Below are 19,703 nucleotides of genomic sequence, written 5' to 3' on the forward strand. Positions count from 1 at the left end.
AGTGCCAGCCTCTGGCTCCAGAGTCATTGCCAAGAGGAACCACCTTGGGAGACAGACAGCAGGAGGTTGGAATCACATTTTCTTCACTGATTGGACATGGAATTTATTTAGCCTCTCTGAGCTTCAGTTCCCTTACTGGTGAAATGTGGGGTGGAATGTTAGTACCTACATATAGGTGCGTTCGGGTTTCCATCGCTGTAACAAAATGCCCGAAAATGCCCGAGATAAACAACTTGAAGGAGGATTTGTTTTAGGTTTCAGTCTCTGGTTACTTAGCTGTGTTGTTTCTAGTATGTAATGCAGAATATCATTGCATGGGTCATGTGTTAGAGCAAAGCTTCCACTCCATGGTGGTTTGGAGTGAGGGAGGGGGGGGAAGGGAAAAAGGGTTAGATAAACTTCCAAAGGCAAGCATCTATTGATCTATTTCCTAGGACTGATAATCCTCTTGGCTGTGTGCTTGTCAATCAATTAAAGGCACTGGTACACTTAGTGGCCTAATGCTTCATTCACCTCTCAGTGGAGCCACCAGCTGTGGACCAAGTTTTTAATACATGAGGCTTTGTGTGGAACCTCTCTCTCTCTCTCTCTCTCTCTCTCTCTCTCTCTCTCTCTCTCTCTCTCTCTCTCTCTCTCTGTGTGTGTGTGTGTGTGTGTGTGTGTGTGTGTGTGAGAGAGAGAGAGAGAGAGAGAGAGAGAGAGAGAGAGAGAGAATCTGTGTGTAGATTCTATCTGGGTGGGAATATGTGCTTGTGAGTGTAGTACCCAAGGAGACCAGATGAGGGCGTCAGGTCTCCTGTAGCTGGAGTTGCCGGCAGTTGTGAGCTACAGGATGTGGATGCTGGAGACAGAACTTGGCCCCTCCAAGAGCAGTACCTACTCTAAACTATCCGTTTCTATAGCTCTTGGGTGGGTAAATGGGGACCTTTCATGTCTGAATTATAAGAAATACTGGAACTGGAGATGAGACTCAAGGTTAAGAGCCCTTGTTGCTCTTGCAGAGGACCCTGCTATATTCCCAGCACCCACATGTCCACTCTCAACTGTTTGTAACTCCAATCCTGGGGGATCCGACACCTTCTCCTGACCTCCACAGGCATCAGGAAAATAACCCTGCAGGCAGGTAAAACACTCACACACATAAACTATACAAATCGAATCTTTAAAAACATTTTAAAGAAATAGGGAACCAACACATGTTCCTAGCATAGCATCTCACACAAAGAAAATATTCTGTAAAAGTTTTTTCCCACTCTCTCTGGTAGAAGAGTTATTTTTACATCGTGTGTTAGATTCCCATTAGGAATTTAAATATTAGTCCTGGACTTCTACTGCATGAAATTCTCTTAATTTTCCTAGGGTCTGGTCCCTAGACTATTAGCAACATGACAGTTGCAATTTGTCGTCGAGGTCACCGTGGTCCGAGAAGGTGATGACCTCAGTCATCTCACCTCGTGTTTGCCCGGATCTCTGAGCTTGTCTTGCAGTTGCCAAGACTGTGTTTACAAATGTCCTTTGACCTGAGTCTTCCAAACTTGGCCGCACTTTTATTCTGGACGACTCTGAAGTGTGTGTGATGGTGCTTATGTGTGCATAGCCCTGGACAGCAGGAAAAAGTGTGCCACTCCTTCTAAAATGTCGTATCTGATCACCTACGCTTTGCTGTATGAGTCGCTGGAAACGCCAGTGTGGGAGAAATTGCACAAATCACACCAAATGAATTGCGTGGTATGCCAAAACCAAAATGGAATCTTCCCTCCTGCACATTTGATTTTCTTATGACTTAAGATGTATAGCCTTCGGGGCCGTTGTTATCACGTTGGCTGCGGTATGGCAAGGAAAGCTAATTTAGTGGAGAAATTGGCTGGAAGTGTATCATCTAATAGAAATAAACGCAAAACCACTTTAGTGTCTCTTTCTTTCAAGGGCTGCTGTTTTTCCATAAAATTTACAAACCCGCAAGATTGGCGCAGAAGCCCCTATAACTCATGTGGCTGGGACTTTATAATTTTCAATAGTATTTCTCCATAAATTAACAGGGCTGAGAAATGAGAGGCCATTTGACAACTACAACATGGAAATGAAATTTCAGAATAAATCAGAATACACTTTTGACAGGGCTGGTGAAGGGTCCGTGACTAAATGGATATTTATAAAGGAGCACCGCAAAGGCTCGTGTAAGATAAGCCTTGGGTTGTAGGGACACGCGTAGCAGGGTAGCTCGCCAGGACTTGTGGGAAGGAGGCCATGTGTAGGGTCAGAGCAGCAATGTGGTTGTGTGTATCCAGCTGTCAGGCAGCAGAGTTAGAGGGCAAAGGCCAGAACCTTGTTTTGGGCTTCCAAGAAGGAAGGGTATGTTCCAGGGTCGTGAAAGTGTGAGGACCAGGGAGGCTTGTCTGGCCTGTCTGCTTTTGCTTAGCTTATATTCAGAGTGCCCGTTTTACTCAGGAAAAGGAGCTAGTTTGGAAGCGGGCTGTGCATACTGTACTCCGTCCCATGCTTAAGGCATGGTACCAGGTGAAGGGATGCTGTGAGCATGTCTCTGATTCATGCCTTGTTCTCAGATGACTTAGCCTTCAAGACTCATTCATTGCTTCACTGGGGAAGACGTTGGCCTTCCACAGCAATGGGCTACGTGTGTTTAGACTCACCTGATTACACACTGAAAATACTTGCAAGCCTCCTGTCCGTACTGAACAGCCTAGTTCTTCCCTTGTCGTTCCTTGAGTAATCCGGTATAAGCACTGTTTACACGGCATTTACTGCACTGTATTCAGGGTTACAGAAAATGCAGGATTGAGCATAGAAGATGTTTTTGGTATAACAGGCCAAAGGGCCAGATGAGTGGACCTTGCTAATCAAGGACAACAGAATCTAGAGTGAGGATCGGCGTGGGGCTGTGTGCATGCGTGATCAGGATAACTAGCTAGGAGGGCGGTGTTATGTTCTATGCAAATGCATCCCTGATTTATATAAAAGACTTCAACATCAGTGCATTTGCTTTCCCTCGGGGGGATCCTGGAGTCAACCCCCACCCCCCACGGAAGACCTGGAAGGACTGTAAGGGCATCTGGTTCCATGAGGGGTCTGCTTTTGTTTTGTTTTTTCGTTCTCATGAGATCCAGTGTAATTTGAACTGTGTGATGATCTTTGGTTATCTATTTATGTTGGCCCTATCCTCTCATTGTCTCTCATCTTTTGTGGCCCCTACCAACCCCCAAACGCTTCATGGTAGTACCTAATTTTGTTGTTGTTTGTTTGTTTTTGAGACAGGGTTTCACTGTAGCTATCGAGCCTATCCTGGAACTAGCTCTTGTAGACCAGACTGGCCTCAGACTCACAGAGATCTGCCTGCCTCTGCTGCCCGAGTGCTGGGATTAAAGGCGTGCACCACTACCGCCTGGTTTTGCGGTAGTATCTAAAGTGACTCCTTGACCCCCAACTATAAATTCTGAGCTTGGTTTAGCTCCTCCTCTCTCCCTTGTTGCTCAGCTCCTGCCTCACTCTGAGCACTGCCAGTGACTTCACTGATCACTTTGCTCCATACCTCAGTTTTTGGAATGAACCTGCCGTTATTAAGAATATTTATTCCCCCCCCCCGCCTCCAGTAAATGACAATTGTATTTGCTGTCAATGTCCTGAAGATGTAATTTCTTTTCACTTATTCATCATAAATTAAATGTCAACAGTGAGGTGAGTTTTGAAAAAAAATTACATCACAATTGGTGATTTACTTTATAACTCATGCTTTGAATATTATATTGCATATTTTATTGAATCTTTTCCTGTTTGCCAAATATCAAGGGAAGTCTTCTCCTGGAATGTCAAGGAGGAAGTGACCCCATGGGACCAGAGACTTGGCCCATGGCTCTGCACCACAAACCAGACCACAGGTTGCAATCAATTTTGTGATTTAAGGAATTGTAAATAAGGAAGTAGAGTTAGAAATCCCACGTTTGGCATGGTCTTCTTCACATAGGCAAAAAATATCCATGGTGAGGAAATTTCATGTAGTAGTTACGTCTAATTTTTAGTGGAGTTTTGAATAGAATTTTTCTTTGAGAAAAACTCACTTGCAAACTTCTTGAGTGTTCCTATTTCTTCTGCTTAATTGCCAGCTGACACCATTCAGTCTCCTTGCTTGAAGCGTGTTTTCAAGCTGTGTGGAACCCCATCTCCCAGCGTCTCTTTCTGCCTTTTTAGAAAGGGCCCGGAGCAGGGCTTTCCTGCCTGGGGTGATAATTGTGCCCATGGCGATCGGTCCTCACTGTCAGCTTGATGGGATGTGGAATCATGTCAGAATCACACCTCTGGGTTTGACTGTGTGGCAGTGTCCAGAGAGGTTTACCTGGTGTGAGGAGCCCTCCTGTGAATGTGGGCATGTAAGACAGGCGTGGAATACAGTGCTCATGGAGGAAAGGACGGGAGGGCTGTGGAGAGCCGCTGTGCTAAAGGGTGTGCTTCAGGATCAGAGAACCTTGGCCCCAGAGGGGAATTGCTCCACAAGGGCAGGATCTTGTTCTGGGTTAGTTATGTACCCTAACAGCACTCATACCCAGGTGCGATGAAGTCTAAATGCTAACTCATGCCAAACACTTAACATAGTGTATGGTACTGGGTAAATATTGAAATGTTTGCAATGTGACTTTTATATTTTTCTTAAGGGAACACACAGGACATCAGATTTGCTGTCTGTGGAAGACTATCTGTTTGTAAAATACACTTTTATCTTTAAATTTTATTTTAAATATGGGCATGAGCATTTGTCTGCATATGTATATGTGCACCATGTACAAGCGTGGTGTCCTCAGAGGTCAGAGGAGAGCATCAGGTCCTCTAGAACTGGAGGTATAGATGGCTGTGAGCTACCATGTGGGCTCTGGGAATGGGACCCAGTCCTTTGCAAGAGTGGTAAGTGCTCTTAACTGCTGAGCCATCTCTCCAAACCTCACATATAGATTGTTTCATAATTAAAGGCGGTACAGAGAATCTGGAGGAAGACTGACTCTGGTTACACATCGCTGGGAGGTTGGGAACAGTGGAACTTAGCAGAGCATCCAGGCTGGAGTGGAGGAATCCAGGGGAGAAACAAAGCAACACCCATCACAAACAGACACACCTACAGAGACACCCCCAAAACACACATCTGCCACAACGAAACACACACACACACACACACACACACACACACACACACACACACACACACACACACTAACAGCCACTGGGAAATGTCCAGAATTCAAAGGAGGAGGAGTTTAGTAACAGTGAAGACAGCACACACGATGCATTTTCCTTGTTCTAACCCCCCAGGCTTGTATGTGTGTGATGATTCCTCTGGAGACAGACCACTGAACGGCCTGAGACACACAGCATCTGTGATGTCTCACACTGATTTCAGGAAAGCCAGTCTTGAAGAGACAGGAGCTGCCCTTCTGCCTTCTCAGAGTGTCTGGCTGGGTGGCTACCTGACAACTCATCCAGGAAGGCTTTAGGTCCTTGGAAGATTATGGAGCCCTGGTCCCTTCTTCACTTGTGCTTCCCATTGGCCATGGACTGGGTGGTTTTATTCTGCAAGGTGCTCCCTTTCGGGACATGTTGCCTACCACAAGCCCCAAACAAATGGAGCCAGTTGCTTCTGGACTGTTCTCTAGAAAACTGAGGTAAAATGATTGTCCTCGGCATTTTTTTTTTAACAGTGATGGAAAAGCTGAATAATACTGCTTCATGGTTAAGGCGTGCCTAGGGCTGTTTGGGAGATTATCAGAGCCGGGGATGGTGGCTGTGGGAGGGGATCTGGTGGGGGTGCTCTACAACACAAAAGTGGCGCAGTGTTGTGTGTGTGCAAGCTCGCCGGGACTCAGCAGATGAAGGGTCAGGCGAACAGAACAGAGTGGAGGCTGGCCAGCATCTGGAAAGGTGAGAGTGCAAATCCAGAGCCTCGGCTGGAGTGGATCTTTGCAATGCAACTCTTTAGTCCTGTCCCAGGGAAGAGCAATCTTCTGGGGACCTATGGACATGGGGAAGTAGTTCTAGGATGAGAGAGAGAGAGAACAGTGGAAGGCACAGAGGGAGAAATTGGGCTTTTGACTTGGGTCACTTGATTCGGCCTTGAAAAGGTGACATTTGAGTCGAGCCTTGAATGAGGAAAGCGGAGTGTTCCAGGAGAAACTGGGACAGGGTTGATCATGCGAGCTTGGGTGTCTGTTCAGCATTGAGGGAGTGGGCAAGGGGAATGAGCGATGAGTCTGGGAACCCAAGCTGCTGAGGAGCTGGCCAGGGATTCCTAATGCCATTGTTGAAGATTTGGTGGCGTGCTCTGCAGAACTGGGGTGAGTCCCAGGGAAGGTGTGATAATTAGCCTTCTGTACTCTGTGAGTCTATTCAAGAGCACGGCGGTCTCATGTGTTCTCATCTTATTTAACAGAAAATAAAGGAATAAATGTTCCAAGGTTGAGTAGAAATGACCCTTGAAGCTGCTGATATTTTGGGCTAGTCATAGCTCTTTGTTTTTTTGGTCATGTCTGGCTCTGAGTTTTAGGAAACATTATTCAAATGTTATTTATCATATTCAGGATAATTTCCTGCAATTTCTTCACATCTAATCTTTAATTTACTTTTCTCATGGGTAGATCATTTGCTCCATAGTTTCTTATAAAGCAGGATTTTGAAAGCCATTTAAAAAGTCATTACGCTAACTGTATTCTCATGTTTCAGATAAAAATATGTTAGTCTGCATGGCAATTTTGTCTGGAGAATTTCTCTGAAAAGCTAGATTTAGTCTGTGGCATATAGGTATCTATTAGGAAGAGATCTTCGCTTCATGGAGGGGTCCAGCTTCATGTCTCGTGGCTCTGTTGTACTAACTCCCTCGTAAACTAGAGCAGGGCATATCCCAAAGAAGGCCAAGAGCTGATGTTACACGGTTAATGTGAGGAAGGAAAGTTTTACTTTTTACTATTTGTAGTATAAGGATGATCTGTATACTACAGCTTGCCTGGGATGGCCCTTGTACTGTAGCTTGCCTGGGATGGCCCTTGTACTGTAGTTTGCCTGGGATGGCCCTTGTACTGTAGCTTGCCTGGGATGGTCCTTATGCTGTAGCTTGGCTGGGATGGCCCTTACACTGTGGCTTGGCTAGAATGGTTTCCATTCCTTCCTGAAGCATCAATCAATAGTGCTCCCTTTCACTTAAAAATGCGCTGATCTGCAAAAAAATTATTTTGTCACTGTTCGTACACACAGGTCTACACCCTTGATGCAACTTCTTTTACACTGTGTGTCGCTGTTTAATCTTTGAGCAGATGAATTTTCATAAATTTGTTACCATAGTAAATACCATTGCTTGGTGCCTGAAATGTTCTTTACATCACTGCATAGCTTTTGTATTTTCAATTGCTGTTCTATTCAGTAGAAATGTATTCAGCTAAATTCCAACAATAATGGCTTTCACTGTAAGGAATTTACCTGTTGCCCTTAACAAGAAATCTTGAAGTAGGTGTCTTGGGCTGGTGACAGTTTCTCAGAGGAGTCCTTGTTTCTCCTTCCCACCAACTTTGCTCACGGGTTTGTCTCCCTGCTGCACTTCCAGCCCCTTCCTCTGTTTTCCAGTTGCAAGGCAGAGGAGGGATGAAGGCAGAGGGTCCTTTGTCAGCTAAGTCTGTCCTTATTTAAAAAAAAAATTCCCTAAGACTCAAGTAGTAACTTTCCTGAGCATTTCATTGGTCAGAACAAGGTCCCGTGTTTACTCCCCCTGCCAGAGAGGCAATGTTAGTATGGGAGAAGGAAGAAGGGGTGTAAACGGCTTTTTTGTAGGTGTTCACTGTGTCTATAAAATACTGGTTTGTTTGCTGTAGAAGTAAGATCTTAGCCTCTGTTTTTGAAGGGTTAACCTCTGACACATCACAGAATTACATTATAACATTTTAACATTATACAACAAGTCTTATAACATTTGTAGCTGAGAGAGAACTATGAGAAGTTAAACTGAGCTCCATCCAGCAGAGAACATACGTCCCCAAGTTAATTGTTTCCTTAATTTAATCCTGAAAATGAAGCTAACTGATTCACCAATTGTTTCAGGAATGTGTGTTCCATAAAACCTTAATCGCGTTAAGAAATCCAACTCTTTAAGGTATTTATGTACTGAAGATTGGGGGAAAGTGCCCTTAGGTTTATAAAAACACCTCGTCAAATATCTTACCTTGGCAAACTTCAATCCATCCCTTTTCTAGCACAGTTGCAAACTGACCACAATGGTGTACAGTTATTCTGATTCTCTCCCATCCTTTCAAATGTCTGGATTTTGTTTAATCTAAACACATAGTGCGTGGTATGTAATATCTGGTTTGCTTCGAGTCCAAATCATATTCAGCAAACGAGAACATGAAATAAAAAGCGATTGACTTTCACACGTATATGTGAGTTTTGGTGTGTGCGGCTTGTCCTAATCAAATGTGTCCATGCACAGCCGTCCTCCCTTCCAAGTAAAATCTTCCCCAGAGTACTGACGGCAGGGAATATTGCCTTTGCTTTGTGAGTTGAAGGGTTTATTAAATGGTGTCCCCTTCCTTCCCCTCTTATCCTGCAGTCGATTTTTATTTTCCCTCCATTTCCCATGGGCAGTTACTTTAATGTGCATCTTTTATTCGAATGGGCCTCTGTGCAGTGTTGTTTGAATGTTATTTATACATCACGTTCTACATTTCATATTGCTTTTATTTGCATTATTGCATAGCTTTTGTATTCATCTTTTATTAGCACAAGCAAGTGGTCATCTGTAGAATATTACATCTTGAATTTTTATGAGTACACATTAAAAAATCATATAGTATGTTTCTACCATTGCACAGCACATACGATGTTGAAATGGGAAGTCAAGTGTGTCTGTTTAAGTTGATCCCTGCTAAGAAGGTTTTTGAATTATAATATGAGAATTAAAACTTGCCAGTGTGGCTATTCCTTGAGTCATAGACTCTGAGGTTTTCCTAAAAAAATAATAAAAGCACTGCTTGGGAATTTTGAGAATCTAATCTTGGGCAGGATGGCGTGGGAATTAAACACTGTATGGACTTACACTAGACCAAAGTGTAATGATTAAGTTTTGTTGGGGGAGGGGAGGTGGAAACTCTTGAGAAAGTCACTATTCTCCTTTGTACCTACTTGGGTTGTTGTGAGTGTGTCTGGGATCCCGTGGAAAAAAACCTGCTTACTCACTGGGAGGAACAAGCCTGGGAATACAAGGCTCCTTCTTGGAGTATCTACAGTTTGTGGAGAAGAGAGCATTCTGTTTGGGATTTGCCTTTTCTGTTTTTGCTAAAGACAAAGGGTGATAAACTGAGTGGGAAGGTGGGGGAAACCTTGGCAAGAGGGCTTAGAAACGTAAGGCTAGTGAAAGGATCCCATGAATGCACCTTTGGTCTCAGTGAGTTCAGAGTCTTTGTTTTGGATTGTGTCCCAGTGTCCCGAGAAAACCCATGGCTGGAGTTGCTAAACTTGCAGCCGGCAGTCCTTGGGAACTGGAGAGCAAGCATTAGTCATGTCTCGATTTCAAAAACGGCCGAGATACGGATTCTGCTCTGGTGATAAGGACTCTGGGCCGACTTCTAAACCAAGTCAGTTGTGACTCTGTTATCAGAGTCCTTGATTGTCAAAAGCAGAAGCTCTCTGGGTATTATGAGATGGATGCTGGATGTTTTGACTAGAAATCCACAGGCTCTCAGAGAAGCTATGGAGCTTAAAAGAAGACAGCCCATCCTCAGGGAATGGAGTCTCTCGGTCTGGGCATGCACTGCTGTTCGCTGGTTTTGACTCTGCGTGTCAATAACATATATGGATGCCAAGTTACCAATGGCCTTCCTTTTAAACCCAGAGGCCTTGATAGACATGACTGTTTACTGAGGCTTTCCATGCTCAAGATGCCTGGCCTTGAGAAGGCCATGTATATATTTGGCTTCCTTCTTTCTTCCCTAAGGTGAAGATCTCCAGTCCCCATGAGATCTGTCTCAGGGACAGAAGCCTCAGGAATAGGAAGGACACTCAAACACTGGGCAGTTGGTAAGGATTGATAGATGGCCATTGCAATGGTCCTAAGGAAGGATGGCTTTTCCATTGGAAGATGCCATAGTGAACTATAGCCATTCCTACCAGTTGAAGCTTGTACTCAGTTAAAGGATGCTATAAAAATGATTATTTTTAATGATAGAAAGACCCACAAGTCTCATGTACAAGTCATAACTGATTGAAGTCAGATATTGGTCCTGTACGTGATACCTTTAGGCCTCTCAAGGGAGGAAAATTGGCCCCTTAATGAACTGGCTCAAAACATCGGGGAGGGCTCATCAAATCTGCTTTTGAAGATAAACTAAAAGAGATGAAGAGAATTAGGATCCAACTAGATCCCTGGGAGATGAAACAAAGAGCTCAATTTAACAGGCTGGAACTTAATAGAATATAAATATTACATCTTGTTCTGATGCTCGAACATTGAGACCCCTCTATGAAATGGATAAAGAGATAGCCACTTAGCCATAGTGTGTGTGAACATCTTTTTAACGTTTCAATCCCTTCAGCTGAATGAAAACACAAGAGTAAGAGCCAATCTCCTGAAATGCTAATGGTCATCATATACGCCAGTGGAGACAAAATGACCATCACAGGAGAAGCACCTGCCCCATTCCACTCTGTGTAGCTCATATGGCATGTAAACTAGTTATTAATTTGGTCACACTCACAATTGCTGGTTGGGACAGAGTGGCCAAGGTACAAGTGCGCCTATAAGCTTGCTGTGCAAGGGCTGATAGAACAATGAGTTGTTCCCCTGGAGAGCCAGATGTGGCAGCTGTCTATGAATATAGGCAGGTATCTGGAGGTAGAAGTGTAGGTAGTGGCAGAAGCTACCTACTATGGAGTGACTAGCTAGAAGCTGTGGATGGGTGTCAGATGCAAAGAGCAGGGATCACGGCACCAAGAGCTTGACCGCCTGTGAAGGGAAGTAGAAAGCCGCAGGTCACTGGTGACCACTAACTAGTGTGACCAGCTGGTTCGTCAGGGAGATTTAAACATTTCACCAGCAATTTTGCTCCTATTAATTTCACGGGTCTTCAGACTCCCTGAATGGCAGACGATGTTCCCCAAGGCTCTTTTCCTCGGCAGGCTATTGAAAATTTTAATATGTGCACGATGCTTGTGGAACACTCAGAAGAGTTTTCAGAGCTGGGAATATTAATTCATCATAAAGCTGTACTGGAATGCCTTAATAAAGAGCAACATGAGACAATAAATATTTGATTTGAAGAGATGGGATCGTAAACCCATCATCCAGGCCTTTGCTGCAGGGAAAGGCTTTTCCTAATTGGCACTAGGCTGCCATCACACAAGTGATGACTCCTTAGGAGGTGAGTAGCCACCTCCCCACCACGCTGAAGGTATTTTATTTTAAGCTTATATTTAACCTTAAGGTGTTAAAATTTCCTGGCCTATCAAATAAATTATAAAGGTAATTGTTAGGGGAATTTAGCTTGCCTGAACCCTAGAGAAGTCTCTTTCATACTTTAGAAAATATAAAGTAGTAAAATAATGCTTCTGTCAAGAAAATTACATATTGATTTATCATTCCATACTGGGATTTGGGCTAACAGGTCCAGCATTAGGTTTTGTTTGTTCATAAAACATATCCCTTTTGAAGGTCACCTAGGGGGAGGGTCTGTACGCTTTGAGCCTGTGTCCTCACCACCCTGCTTACTGGACATTTATATGGTGCCTCCTGTAGCCATTATTCCGTCCGAGGAGAGGATGGCCCAACACCCAGTTTGGAAATTAAAAGTTGAAAAAGCGGTGCTTTCAAGGTTTTTGGCCTTTACGATGCAAACAAGCGCGTGTGTCTTCCCCAGCAATCGTATTTATTGAGAGAAATTAGCATAAAAGTAGTTAGCTGGCAGCCTGAGCTAAAAATTACAGCCTTGTAAAGGATCCCCAAGTTAGAACAACTAGAAGAACGCAGTCACCAAAAACGGCCTTGTAAAAAGTCCGTGTTGATTGCGGGACTAATTTCATTCCTTTGGCATTTCTCTTCCTTGCTCTCCAGTGTGTCTTTAGAGCTTACTGTTCCGAGATAATGATAGACCATCCGAGAATAAACAGTGCCTTCCAGCCATTTTGGATTGGCTCAAAATTTATTCACTTGTTCATTTATTTAAAAACAACAACAATGGCTGGTGGGGTACATTGTTGAGTGCCTACTATGTGTAGGGTACCAGCGATGACTGAAAAAAACAGAGTATCATGCTCACAGTTCTGGGACTGGTAGGTGAGATGGGGAATACAATTAAATATGTTATACTAGCCATGCGAAGCTTGGGGTGTACAGAGAAAAATTGTGCTTTTGAGGAGGTGATCTCATAGAATTGATATATGAGCCCAGTCTGGACAATGTGTAGAAAATAGCCAGACCCATGGCAGAGAGAGTCCAGGACAGCACCTGCAGAGACTGGGGTTGGGATGGGGTTGCTGGTCTTGCACTTGGGAAACCTGTATTTGAAACCCCAGGGAAGGATTCTTGTAACGCTCTATCAGAATTAGCCGGAGAAGTCGTTGAAAATGCAGATTGTGAGAGCCAACTGTACAATATTCTATCCCTTGAGGTGATTTTTCTGGTGGTGTGTATTAGCTAGAATTTGCTGCTTTAATAAGTAAAACACCTAGGGAAAAATATTTCATAAAGAAAAAGGTGATCTGTCTTGTCTCAGGGTTCTGGGGTTTGAGATCCAAAAATCAAGGCAGAGGTTGTGGTGAGGGCGTCTTACATCTACGTCCTGTCATAGCAGGAGCGCTAACTGCTCCGTGTTTCTCTCCCTTTCCTCATAAAACCATGGGAGTTCAGTCATGGAGGCTCTGTCCTGGTGTCCTGCTCTATTTCCCAGAGGCCCCACTGCTAAACACCAAGTTTCTACCCTAATATCACTGGCATGAGACTTGGAAAATTAAACTTCAGCTTGAGTTAGGGAAGGAATCACGAACCAGAGCAAGGTGGGTCTGGATCTGCCTGACTGTGATTAAATGATTGTAAGATATATTCACCTACAGAACGTTTGCACTATAAATGCAGTTTTGTGTTTTGCTAGCACATATTTGTGATAGACCTCATTATAACTTCCCTTTGATTCAGAGTACTGAGCTCAGCGCCTCATTAGGACAATACATGCAGAATACACTTTAACTCATATTTCACCCATTTTCTCCATCTCTTCTGCTGGTCCTGTTCTTCTTTCCAAATCCTGCCTGGAATACCCGATTTTGTGTTACACCCTCGGTACAGTTCGCACGCCCCTGTACCGTACGCGAGTCTGGCAAGAGCCTGGAGATTGAAAGAACACACAGAGAGACCAGGGTCATTCGAAAAGGAGACCAGCCAAATGCCATTTATTCAGACTTGGGGAAATCTTTATGTATCTAACTGCTGCACAAGGATCTCCGTCCAGGCAGGTGGGAAATTACCATATTAACAAAGGAGTCAATGCCCTGCAGCTCACCACCCTGTGGGGCAGGGAGAGCACAGAAACACACAGGAAGCTTAGTTAGCTGATCATAAACTGTCCCCGCCATGCACCCCAGGAATAAGGGAGACCAGGGCCCTGCACCTGCCCCTTCTGTCTCATGTCTTATGTGTATGTTTTTAGAAAGTCTAGATCACAAATATGAGTGCTTGTCACTAATCCTAGGATGGTGTGAACAAACATGTATTCACCCCAGAGCAGGCAGCAACAGTAGGCCAGAGTAACCATGTCACCCCAGGTCTAGCCTGGTGAGCCTGTTAAACTGGAGTTACTTAGAGTAGCATTGGTGAAGGCGTAGATTATCTACCAAGACATGGGGGGGGGGGGGCTCACGGAGATTCACATCACCTACAAAGAGAGTCTCCTTTCCCCAGGACTGTGAACTGATACTTACATATCTCTGGGAAAGGCCTATGCACACCTGCCCTGTGGATGTCTTACCCATCTTTTCCATGGGGAATTATTAGTGGGGCCAATCTTGGCAGAGTCTGGTACAGGTTATTATGACTTCCATTTCAAGCCATGTGTTCAGAAGAAAGTGTTCTACAGCAGAGAGAGAACGTATTGGCCTCTTTGTATTGGGCTTATTCTCTTAATATCATCTCCAGTATTATTTATTTTTCTGCAAATAGTTTGACATAACTTTATTCTCTGTGGCTGAATAAAACATTGTATACATATACTGTATTTTCTTATTACTCCCCCGCAAGACTTACTATGTAGTCCTGCCTGACCTGGACCTCTCTATGTAGACCAGGCTGGCTCTGAACTTAAAGGTGTGAGCCACTTATGCCTGCATACAGCATTTTATTTATCCATAATGTGTTGGCGAGCATCGAGGCTGACTCTGCTACTTGACTGTTATTACCAACACTACAACAAACATGGATGCACGGGCATCTCTGTCCATAGCTGACTCAGGTTCCCTGGTAGCCAAGAGTGGAACATTCTGGTTTCTATGGTGATGGTACCTGATTGTGATCCCACCAGCAGAGTAAAGGATCCCATCTCCACCTTTTCTCACTAGAAGTTACAGTTTTTCTTTATGATATCCATTCTGACTGATGTGAGATAGAATCTCATTAGAGTTTTTGATTTGCACTTCCCTGCTAAAAATGTGGGAATATTTTTTTAAATACACTTATTGGCTATTGTACAGTCTTTGAACATTCTCTCTTCATTCATATTTACTGATTAGATGATTTTTGGTGGATTTAATTTTTAATTCTTTTTTGATGTATTCCAGAAATTCTCTGTCTGATGTGTCTTGGGCAAAGGTTCAATTATAACCATAATAAAGCTTGGGAGAAGAAAGACTTGCCTTGACCTTCAAGTGAGGAGAAGATGCTATGAAGCTGGAGTCGGGGATCTTGTGATAGTTCAGGGGAAAGAGAAAGGCGGAGCAAAGCTGTGGTGGGGGCTGGGGAGGACAGGGCAAAGGTAAGTCGTGTTTTAAAGATAAAATCGATCAAACGTGGCCAGAGCGATCAATTGGGTAACTCCTTGGCTTCTGGTGGGCATCCAGGGTGCCTTGTGCTCAGGGAGATGTTTCAGAGTCCTTGCTGTGGAGGTAGCCTGGGGGCAGATATGGTCTCCCAGAGGCTTCCCTGCATGTTTTCCCTTCCAGAGGACTAGAAATTGTGACCTGCCTATTGCAGATAGTGGTGGAGTCTCCTCTTCGTAATTGCCACCCCCCCTCCCCCGCATTCCATTACCACTACTTAGCTCTTGTAGATGAGGCATCCCTGCAACAACCTGATGCAGAGAACTGCCTGGTTGTTTTCCCCCTCCAAAGATGCTAAGAGGGAGGCTGGGCAGGAAGACAGGCATCTCAGGGGATACAGGCTGAGGCTTCCCAGTGTGGCATGGGGATTAACTGTGCTTCTGAGTTCACTGACTTCCTACATGGCCTCTGCAGGAGGCACAGATGTGCAGGCCTCCTCTAGTCTTGACCCAGACCATGGGATGGACAGAATTCATCCTCTTCCATCGCACAGCAGTGTGCCGACTCCCAAGTTCAGCATGGAAGTATTTTTGATTCTAAATTTAACAGCAACATTACTTAACATATTACTATCCACTATACCTGAATTCACAAACTCTCATATAAGTTGGTTTCTTGCATCTCCTTCCAATAAATGTGGACCATGTGCACCTCACAGAAGAAAGGGGAACTCAGATCCTGAGCAGACAGCCAGCCTACCTAGCTTTAGTGGAATGGGGCTTCTGGGGCAAGCCTGAAGGAACACATCTAAGTGGGAGGCTAAGCTGGGGAGAGACCGGGAATGAACCTGCCCTGAGCCCATGGTCCTTGCAGTTTATTAGTCCCTGGCTCCTCTCGCACTGCAAGTACATACCGAACTGAGGCAGAATTCTGTGGATTTTTGTTTTCTGATAGGACTCACTGGTTTGTGATCTAATTTATGTGGCTGTCTTGGGAGAGAATAAGGGAAGGGGGAGGCAGCTCTTGGCAAACCCCTGTCTGTGCTGTTGTTCACTGTCTCCTTTGTCCTCCAGGGTCCCCCTAACCTCATTGGCAGTCCCCGCCATTCCTTCTGCCAGTGTTCCCTCCTCCAGGAATTAAAGAGGGAATGAGGATGTCAGTTTCCCTTCTCACGGAGACCTGGAGCTAACCACAGGTCTTATTTTTAGGGCACGGCCTTTCCCCTCTAGCACCTTTAAATCCCCTAATAATTCAGATGCTTTACTGCACAAACAAGCCCTGCTTTCAGAGAGAACAGTGAACAGCACCGCACTTCCAGCGGGGGAGGGAGGCTCTTTGCATGGTGCTGCTCCGTTTGAAGCATTTGCTCATTTGGGGGTGGCAGGGAGGCACCTGCCCCCCAAAAGTCAAGCCTGGCGTAGAGAACAGACAGCACCCTATACCAACATGCTGGTGGTTTACAAAAGTTCTCTGCACACAATCTGCCAGGATCCTTCTCTTGACTTAGAGTAAGGACACATGAAGGCAGGCCACTCTGTCTGCAGAACCCAAGGGAACAGGCCTCCTGTCATGGAGGTTGGTGACACCCTTCTGGGCAGCACCGTGAAGCTCTGATCCCCCCACCATGGTGGTTCATGCCTTTGGTTCCTGAGTGACTAAGGTAGAGAACGTATGTGATTCTGTGAGGTATTAAGTCTCCAGCTCAGTCTTTCCTTCCCGTTTGTATCTGGTCCACAAACATGCAGGCCAAAGGCACTGCTTGCTCTGTGAACCTCTGAAACAGAGCTAAATCTTCTTTGGGGTCCATTAAAAAAAGAAGCCAGCTTCCAAGGGCAGTGTTTCTCAGCGGTCCTTCGTGATCTCTGCGCTCCTCATTTGGTAGGAATAGCCGAGAAAGACGAAATGACCCACCGCAGGCCCTGTAATTTCTGAGCAACTGAATTACCACTTAAATTCAGGCCTCCCAGCCAATGCAGACTAGCTGTCCCAGATGCCGGGAAAGGTGACTTGAGTCAGAGTTTGACCTCGTATGGCCACTTGCATCTGATCACCTGGGGCCTCCTCCAGAGCAGAGAGGGCAGGCAGGGTGATCTGCTGCCTGCATTTCCAGCAAGCTCCTCCGGTGTCTTGTCACCGCACTGATGTTTGAAATCAGGACGGAAATCCACCAGGATTAACTAGTGTTTCGCCCTTGTTCCCTGCAGACATCCTCATTGTTCTTCCTTGGCCCTAATTGCTTTCTGTTTGTGCTTCTCATGCTAAAAGGCACAACCTGGCTGGAAAGATGGGGCTGGAGGCTCGGTGACAGCGACCGTGGAGAAGGTTAGTGCCAAACACAGCCGTCTCCTCTGTCATCCCACGCTGTCTCTTCACGGAAGGAGAGCAACAAAAACTTATTCTCAGCTGTCACCGCTTTCTGAAGGAGCTCTGTCTTCTTTCTGTCATTTGCTTTTCCAAATGGCCTTGCTTGTTGTTAGCTCAACTTGTGTGGGCTCCTTGAGTGGCATCAGCGTTTAGTTAACAGTGACTCAGAAGTGACAGGGGGACTGGCTAGCTGGGCAGTATGTCATGAGTGGGTATGTATGGTGTTTGACCTATTTGTGCCAACAGGTGGCCAGGCTTCAGATAATAAAGACACTTCTCCTTTGTCCTCTGACCTGTTGCTGTTTAAAGGTGTCTGGCTTCACAGGTCAGCTACCAATCCCTGTGGTGTGGAGGGGGTGTGGAACTGGGGAGAGGTGAGGTGTGTTAGGGGGAATAGGAAGAGAGGAGGGTATATAAGAACAGCAAAGAAACAAATAAGACTGACCTTTACTTAGGTTAGAATTCCCAGAAGTGGGTTACAGTGTGTTGGAACTTCCCAGCCTCCCTGCTGGGCTCCTCATCTATAGGGACACCCACCCACCGAGGTTGTTTTTAATCCCTGGTTCTCAAGATGCAAACTGCGCTTTGAGTGGCTTCTGAAGAACCAAGTGAGGAATGAATCCGGTTTTGAATGTGTTCACACATGAGATGTGGTCCTCGTGCTGATCTGGAATCTTAGCTTGCCATCAAAGACGATCTAACAATCAAGGCAGATTCAGATTTGGGAGGATTGTGGAGGCAGGCCTGCTTTGGACTAGACTTTCCTGTGACTCATAACTGAAATAGGAGTACGATAGTGGGCCCTATCTTCAGTTACTAATTGCTGAATTAGATAATGGCGCTGAGACGATTTTTAGGCTAGGTATTCCTGACTCAGGAGGCAATGAGTGAGGTGAATTAGCAAGGTCGGAGAGCAGGTACCACTGGCAGCCACCTGCTTACCTGAAGGGGCAGCAGGGGGTATGGACAAATCATCCTGTGAGCCTGCTCCTAATTCCACAAAGGCCAGTCTTTGAAGCAGTTGCCTTGTCTGTCCTGTTTTACTCTTTGGATATTCTCTTGGCTGGTGGTAACAGGCAATCCTGGATAGAGCAGAGTGTGGAGAAGGGGACAGTGGGATCTGGGAAGAAAGGGAACTAGGGGAGAGGTGAGACTTTCAGGGTTTACCTTGACGGGGAAACGAGACCCTGAGCTCTGAACACAGAAGCTGGCACCCTTCTGACCCATCTGCAGTTACCTCACTGGCTCTAAACACAAAATACTCTTTTGCCACAGCCTTCTCAGTATCATTTTGGCTACCGCTTAAAGAATAAATTATTTCTTTTGCTCCCGTTCCTAGATATGAAAGTGTACCTGCTGACTTTGCCAATGGTTAAACAAGAAAGCTAGTGAGAACTCTTGAAGTCTTTACAGAAGCCGTGATTCCTATGACAGCTCTTTTAAATGACTAAAGGTTACTGTTGGCAATGGCCACTTATAAGATATATATTGTTATAGGCATTTCCCAGACTGTCCCAGCATCTGCTGCCTGTTGTCATAAACATCCAAGCTGCTGTCCCTAAGTGAACTACCCCGTAAGCTAGACCCTGTAGACTCTTCTTCTTAGTGCTCATTTCTAGCTCTGGAGGCCACCATTAGACCAAGGCTAAATAGATGTGCTCTCCTTGGTCCAGTAAAATGGGCTGGATATCCTGCGGGGCTTCACATTTGCTTGAGACACGGGCGATAACTACATGATGAAAGGAGAACAGAGGTGGAGGCTGGGGATGGGGCTGAGAAGGAAGACACCATGCCTCCTGAGTGACGCAGTGTCAGAGCACCCCGATCTCATGGCGATTTCACCCTCATCTCTTAGAGCTTTGCTTTTGCTCATAAAGAACACTTAACGACTGAGTCATGGATAAGGAATCGATGGTCTGAAGGCTGGAAAGCTAAAGAGCATGGCATCTGCTTGAAACCCGCTGAAGGCCTCCTTACTGTGTCCTAATATGGCGAAGGTCATCTCACATGTGACAGAGCAGGTGTGCTGTCTTGGGTCTCTTTTCCTCTACATAAAGACATTCCTGCCATCCTGGGGCCACCACTCCCACGACCTCATCCACAATCCTAATAGCTTCCCAAGGCCCCAGTTTCAAACTATTAAGATACAACTTTGGGGGTTCATTTTCCAACATGAAAATTGGGGTGTACACATTGAAACCTTAGCAGTATTGGAGTAGAGATGTTTCCATGATGGTTAAGTATTGCTTTGTTTTTGGTATTAGGAACCCAGCCCCGGTTGTGCTACTTTAATACATGTAGCAACCTGTTCTAAAAGGCACAGGGGGCAGAAGACGTGGTAT

At 45.2% G+C, this 19,703-nt stretch overlaps 1 protein-coding gene across 9 annotated transcripts in view; it reads left to right on the top strand.

Annotated features, from left to right (window-relative positions):
* Positions 1–19,703, top strand: part of Mast4 (microtubule associated serine/threonine kinase family member 4) — a 905,780-nt gene that overhangs the window by 403,170 nt on the left and 482,907 nt on the right. Inside the window, exon 1 of one of the 9 annotated variants that reach the window (XM_050160401.1) lies at positions 9,973–10,056. The exons of the other annotated variants lie outside the window; for them this stretch is intronic. The gene's annotated coding sequence lies outside the window, so the exon portion shown is untranslated. Of the gene's footprint in view, positions 1–9,972; positions 10,057–19,703 lie in introns of those variants that run through there. 9 annotated transcript variants of the gene reach the window in all.

This window comes from Alexandromys fortis, unplaced genomic scaffold, assembly GCF_014885135.2.
Source record: "Alexandromys fortis isolate MF-2015 unplaced genomic scaffold, M_Fortis_MF-2015_v1.1 scaffold_76, whole genome shotgun sequence".
NCBI classification, from domain to species: domain Eukaryota; kingdom Metazoa; phylum Chordata; class Mammalia; order Rodentia; family Cricetidae; genus Alexandromys; species Alexandromys fortis.